Source organism: Bubalus kerabau, chromosome 18 (assembly GCF_029407905.1).
Source record: "Bubalus kerabau isolate K-KA32 ecotype Philippines breed swamp buffalo chromosome 18, PCC_UOA_SB_1v2, whole genome shotgun sequence".
Lineage (NCBI taxonomy): Eukaryota > Metazoa > Chordata > Mammalia > Artiodactyla > Bovidae > Bubalus > Bubalus kerabau.
The window spans coordinates 25,951,725-25,958,705 of NC_073641.1; the positions used below are offsets into that span (position 1 = coordinate 25,951,725).

At 42.6% G+C, this 6,981-nt stretch overlaps 1 non-coding gene across 1 annotated transcript; it reads left to right on the top strand.

Annotated features, from left to right (window-relative positions):
• Positions 1-6,550: 6,550 nt before the first annotated feature.
• On the top strand, positions 6,551-6,682 carry LOC129633516 (small nucleolar RNA SNORA76). Its single transcript, XR_008705093.1, has one exon. It is a non-coding gene; the product is annotated as a small nucleolar RNA SNORA76 (small nucleolar RNA).
• The last annotated feature ends 299 nt before the right edge of the window (positions 6,683-6,981 follow it).

A 6,981-nucleotide genomic window follows, 5' to 3' on the forward strand; every position in this document is an offset into this window, starting at 1 on the left:
AACCTTGAGGGAACTCTTAGGGTGAGAAGAGTCTTTTATGAGGTTCCCACCAAATCTTTCTAGTTGTAATTCGGTCATTTAGATGTGGTCTAGGGTCAGAGGTTTCTGTGTGGTAGGTTTTCTAGGTAATCAAGCTACAGATTATTTTCCTCCCCCTGCTTCCCCAACCGTCAGCTTTGCGTGTCATGTCACCCTACTGGACCACTCACCACCTCACAGTTGCTGTATCTACTGTGACCACAGGGACAAGCCCCCTTCACTTTGTTTCTTTTTTAAAGTCACTTTATTTAGATACAGTTTATATATCATGCAATTCACCCACTTAAAATATTACAATTCAATGGTTTTTAATATACAACTATTAATTTTTAAAATTGTGGTTATATATATATATGTATATATATACACATATATATAAAACCAATATATATACACCATAGAATTAGCCATTTTAACCATCTGAAATGACAATTCAGTGGCATTAATTATATTCACACTGTTGTGAACCTATTACCAGTATCTATTTCCAAACCTTTTTGGTCACCTTTAATAGAAACTGTAATCATTAAGTACTAACTCCCTATTTCTTCTCCTTCCAGCCTCCAGAAACTAATCTACTTTCTGTCTCTATTAAATTGCCTATCCTAGATATTTCATGTAAGGGGAATTATACAATATTTGTCCTTTTATTTGGCTTATTTCACTTAGCATGATGTCTTTAAGATTAGTTCAGTTGTAGTAAATATCAGAATTTCATTCTTTGTTATGGCTGAATACGTATATGCTACATATTGTTTATCCATTCACCTGTTGATGGTCAGGCTTCCTGGGTGGTGCAGTGGTAAAGCATCTGCTGCCAATGCAGGATCTGCAGGTTCAATCCCTGGGTCGGGACAATCTCCTGTAGTAGGAAATTTCAACCCACTCCAGTATTCTTTCTTGGAAAATTCCATGGGTAGAGAACCCTAGTGGACCACAGTCCACTTGATTCCAAAGAGTCAGACTCAACTGAAAGCGTGAGCCCATACACACTCACTGCTGATAAACGTTTGGGTTGTCTCCATCTTTTGGCTATTGTGCATACTGCTACAATGAACACTGATGTACAAGTATCTGTTTGAATCCTTGCATTTGGGTATATACCTAGGAGTGAAATTGCATAGTTGTATGGTAATCTGTGTTTAACTTTTTGAGAAAGTCCCTCATTTGGCAGTTTTCTTTCCTTTCTTTTTTCTATTCTAATTTATTTATTTGTTTGTTCATTTTTTACATTTGTTAAAAAAAGAAGTTCATTTTTTACATTTGTTAAACTGAAGTATAGTTGATTAAAATTTTTATTGGAGTGTAGTTGATTTACAGTGTGGTTAGTTTTAGGTGTACAGCAAAGTGAATCTGTTACACACCCACACTCTTTTTGATTCTTTTCCCATATAGGCCATTACAGAGTATTGAGTAGGGCTCCCTGTGCTAGACAGTAGGTCTTTATTAGTTATCTATTGTATATATATAGTAGTGTGTATAGATAAATCTCCCAGTTTATCTCTCCCTCCTTCACTGATCTGGATTACGTGGACATACAACTCTTATTCAATTTCTAGAACATGAAATATCCATTTAGTTATTCATGCAATTTAAGATACCTATAAAGTACCTGCCATGAGCTAGATCTGGGAATTACTGCCTGAATGGATCTTATGGCCTAAAGAAAGACTTAGAAACACTGATGTTCAGTGCTGTGGTCAGTGAGGACAGCAGGGTTTGGAAACAAGAGAGCCCTGCCTTTAAATCCCAGTTCTGCCATTTAACATCTACATCCTTTCTGAGCTCAGAGGTCCCTAGCTCATTGAACTGTTGGAAGGACTGCTGTGAAGTAACGGTTCTGGCTGAGATACTTAGTCTGGGGTGATCCCAGGTATTTCCCCCAAAGTTTCCCAGGTGATTATAAAGCGGCAGTCAGGACAGAAAAGTGCTGCGGTGAAGTGTTACCTGGCACATAGAGGGCACTCAGCAATGTTGCTGGACCTCCTGGGCTAACCTGGAATCATCTCCAGATCACACTCCTGGCCAGATGCCGCCTGGAGACTGGTTTCTTCTTTATTGAGACTGGCGTGGGGAATGGATGGAGTCAGGAGGAGGAGGGTCTGCTGCCAGTGAGTCAGAGATTGGCTGGGCTGAAGCTGCCTGAGACCTGTTTCCCAGGAACAAAGAGGGTTAGGACTTTATAACGCTCCTCCCTGGCCTCTCTAATCACTTGGAGACCAGGGATTTAGCTCAAGGCAACACACTTCATAGGTTTACTTTTCACCAGAGCACGTGTAGTGCCTTCCTATCCTTCTCTGAGATTTAATTCAGTCTTTCAGCTGCCCTAAAACAACCAGGTGCCTATTTTATTTTTTGTGAAAATGCATACTTTAGATGACATATAAGATGGTATAAATTTACCTTTCAAAGGTTTTTGAATTGGCAATATTTGATAATTAACTGGTGATGGGGACTGGGTGATAGATATATAGAGATTCATATATTATTCTTTATACTTTTGAACATTAAAAAAACAGAGACTTTGATGGTTTTCCTCTGCTTTCTGTATTATTTGAACCTTTGACAGAAGAGTGACCTTTTAGTATATTCTTGCCATTCATAAGGAGATGTATTGTTGAACTTTGCCAGTTTACCAAATATCCTGTATCACTAAGCAGAAAAGTTTGGCTAGTTACAATGAGCTATAACGTAAAAAAAACTTTAAACTCCATTTGACATGCTAAGTCCCTTCAGTCGTGTCGGACTCTTTGCAACCCCATAGACTGTAGCCCGCCAGACTCCTCTGTACATGGAATTCTCCAGGCAAGAATACAGGAGTCCATAGCCATTCCCTTCTTCAGGGGATCTTCCCCACTCAGGCATCAAACCCTGTGTCTCTTGCATCTCCCACAATGGCAGTTGGGTTCTTTACCGCTGGCACCACCTGGGAAACAAATGCTTATCTTGTTTTTATTTGCACTTAGATTTTTTTTTTTTAATTGATAGTCTGTGAGATGGCTGATTTTTTATTTTTGGTCTGGGTGAATTTGAAGAGATGTATACTATATTGACTTTTTATAGCTTCATTGAAAGCAATATAGACACAATTTTTATGACCATGAATTGAACCACTTGAAAGCACAGATGTTGGGCAGGGAGTTGTAGCTCCATGTTTGAGTTAGACATATCCCATCTTATTAAAGTAAGAATGTTTGAAGAATGAAACCATATTGATGCTTGGGAGAATAGAACTAATTATTGGGTATTGGTTATTGTTTCTGTTTTGGCCACCAGGCTACTTTATTAGATCAGATTCAGTTACCTCTGAAGAAGGTGTTTGAGGGTAAATGGAGACTGAGACCTCTTTATCTTCTTAATTGACATTTGGAAAGGGATGGGGTAGGGTCACACAGTGCCCTAGGCAGTGGGATGGGGGTGAGATGTAGGGGGATGGTGGTGTGGAGTGAAAGTTATATGTGTGTGCCATAAGTTGACTAATTATGAAAACAAAGGGCTGCATTAGGATGTCTTTTGTTAAAATGAAAAATCTCAACCAAGCTGAGAAAAGAGTGAATGAGGTAATTCTACCAGGATGTTAAACAGGAACATCTCCAGAGTGGCACCATTTGCTGTTATTGTTGTGAAAGAGAAATTGTGTATTCTCAATTTATGCATGAGGAAATTGAAACCTGGCTGGGTAAATAACTTGCCCAAAGGTGCATCACTAATAGTTGACAAGCCAGAATTTGAGCCCAAGACTGCCTGACCCCAGAACTGACCATTGCCCTCAAAGTCTGTGAGTCACTGGATCAGAGACTTGATAGAACATGTCCCCATCTAAGGACATGTTCCTAAACCATGCCTTCTGTCCATCTATGATCCCCTTTGTAAACAATATTACTGTTTTTGAAACCTCTAATGAAAGGGGCTTTTGGCCCCTGTGCCAGCCTGTGTCCTCCTGGAGACCACTCAGGTATGAGCTAAATTTCTGCCCATGTATGTGTAGGACTGGTCCAGCTGACCTGGAGCGCGGTGACTCCCCTAAGTCTTTGTCTGACAAACACGGGTTAAGAGAGGCTCCAGGCTCTGCTGATCCACCCCAGGCTTGGCTCTGACTCCTAAAGGGTTTAGTCACAGACTCTCCAGGCCAGATGCTTTTCCCAGGAGAGCCAGCTTCATCTCTAAGTTGCTGGCACCGTTTTTAAAGAGTAAGATGGAACAGCAGTTATCATATAGCTGAATTACAAGAAAGAACTAATTATCCTTAACTAATATATAAGCAGAAGTCTGCCACTGTGATTATTTCCTGCAGCTTTCTCAACTACCCTCTTTATACACTGATGCTTAGGGAGGTTAAATGACAGAGCTCATTGACTGCGCTCCTGGAATGCAGATCCAGGCCGACACCAGAGCCCATTCTCTTAATCACTGTGCGGTGTGCCGTATATACGACAGTGATACCTGAGTGATGGTGATGTTTGCCCAATGTCTAAACAACCGTGATATCTAAAACTAGCTCCCTAAAATGAGGGAGCTGGTCAATCCAGCTCAGTCTGAGTGTACAAAGGCTGGAGAACTGCAGAAAATCTGGATCTTGTCTTTGTTTCTCTCAGTGCCCTGTGGATATTGCTACTATTCAGTCGCTAAGTTGTGTCTGACTCTTTCATAACCCCCATGGACTGCCAGGCTCCTCTGTCTGTGAAATTTCCCAGGCATGAATACTAGAATGGGTTGCCATTTCCTTCTCCAGGGGATCTTCCCAACCCAGGGATTGAACCTGTGTCTCCGGTGTTGGCAGGCAGATTCTTTACCACTGAGTCACCAGGAAGCCCTCTCTGTGGATTGTCCCCACTCTAATCCATTTATTTACTTTGTGGCTACATTTTCTGTCTCTGTAGTGGGAGGACAGTTAGACATGAAGTCCTGGGAATGACTCAGAGACTAGAGGAGAATTTGCAAAATTAATTTTCAGAATGTCATCTTGGACAAATACATACCAATTTACAATTTCCTTGTGACTGTTTTTCCATGAAGTGTGGGAATCTATGAGGAAGTGTGGAGAGGACCCTGGGCTCAGGGGATAGGGGAAAACCTCTGGTGGTGACTGGCTGGGCAGCTGCCTGGGGGGCCTTTAAGAAGCCCGACTTTCTGCTTCTTGGGGTGACTGCCCAATAGTCTGGCATATAGGGGAGTTTCCATAGAGTGACTCCATTCCTGGGCCTAGTTACAACTGACTGACAGTGCTCTGGCAAAGACCACGGCTGCTTTAATCGCCGAAGCTTCTGACATAATTGCAGCAGTCCGTGTTTCAGGGTAAGGGAGACACCTACTGTTCATTTGGAGGAAGATACGGAGAAGGCAATGGCACCCCACTCCAGTACTCTTGCCTGGAAAATCCCATGGACGGAAGAGCCTGGTGGGCTGCAGTCCATGGGGTCGCTAAGAGTCAGACACAACTGAGCAACTTCACTTTCACTTTTCACTTTGATGCACTGGAGAAGGAAATGGCAGCCCACTCCAGTGTTCTTGCCTGGAGAATCCCAGGGATGGGGGAGCCTGGTGGGCTGCCGTCTCTGGGGTTGCACAGAGTTGGACATGACTGAAGCGACTTAGCAGCAGCAGCAGCAGCTAACTTTTGTCCTTTAAATTCAGGGCTGTGTGTGTGCTTGTGTGTGTGTGTTGTGGTTGTTGTTGAGTGGCTAATTGTGTCTGACTCTTTGCAACCCCATGGATGGCAGCATGGCAGGCTCTTCTGTCCTTCACTCTCTCTCAGATTTTTCTCAAACTCATGTTCATTGAGTTGGTGGTGCCATCCAACCATCTCATCTTCTGTAGTCCCTTCTCCTCCTGCCTGCAATCTCTCCCAGCATCAGGGTTTTTTTTCCAGTGAGATGGCTCTTCACATCAGGTGGCCAAAGCATTGGAGTTTTAGTTTCAGCATCTATGTGTGTGTTAATGGGAGGGATTTGTAATCACAATGCTTGGTGGGAGTAGTGAGGTGAATGCAGGGTTATTCAGAGAGTTCTAGGATGCCAAAGCTGCAAGAGTTCTTGGAGACCATGTTACAGAGCCGGGTTGTCCAATATGGTAGCCAGTAACCACATACAGCTGTGCAAATTAAGTGGACTAAAATTTAAAATCGTTTCTTGGTTTCAGTAGCCACGTTTTAGCTGCTCACTATTCACATACTGTTGGTGGTTGCAATATTGGACATCACGGATGTAGAACATTTCCATCCTCTTAGAAAATTCTATTGGACAGTACTGTTCTAGAGTCTTTGGGACCAATCCCCTTGTTTTTGTTTTAATTTTTTTTTTTTGAGCAAGACATTAACTTTTATTGTTTCATCCACAAGGCTTGAGAGCATTTGTTATTGCAGCATGACTTAGCCTAAGCTGGCTAAAACAGTTGAAAATTTTAATAATGAAATAAAAATAGATGTATCTAAAAGTACATGCAAATTCCTTTTTCAAACACTTCAAAGCACAACTCAATGTCTTAATATATATAAAAAAATGTTTTCTAACAAGCTGCCTTTGAGCCCTCGCCCCTGTGCACGGCACTGGCACCGGGAGTCAGGCTGCAGTGCCAGATCAAGTGCTTGGGCATAACCGGGTCGTCTGGGCCCACAGCATCGCCCTTTTAACCAGGAGCGCTGAGGGGCAGTGCCTGGGCTGCCAGTGGCTGAGGGGCTGAGGCCACTCAGGCTTCAGCCCTGAAAGCTAAGGCGGAAATTTCTTCAGAAAATGTTGAGGATCCTGCAGTCTCTGTTAGTGCCCCACAGGTCCTTGTCTTCCCTGTGAGTCAGAGTGTCATCTCCGCCAATTTCCTTTTTTAAAATGAGGAAACTGAAGCTCAGAGAAGGGACTTGCCTAACTGGTTTGTACTGAAGCTGAGCCCAGGGCCCAGGTTATTGGCACTTCTTGCCTGGTGCCCTTGAGGCACTTCCTAATTAATTTT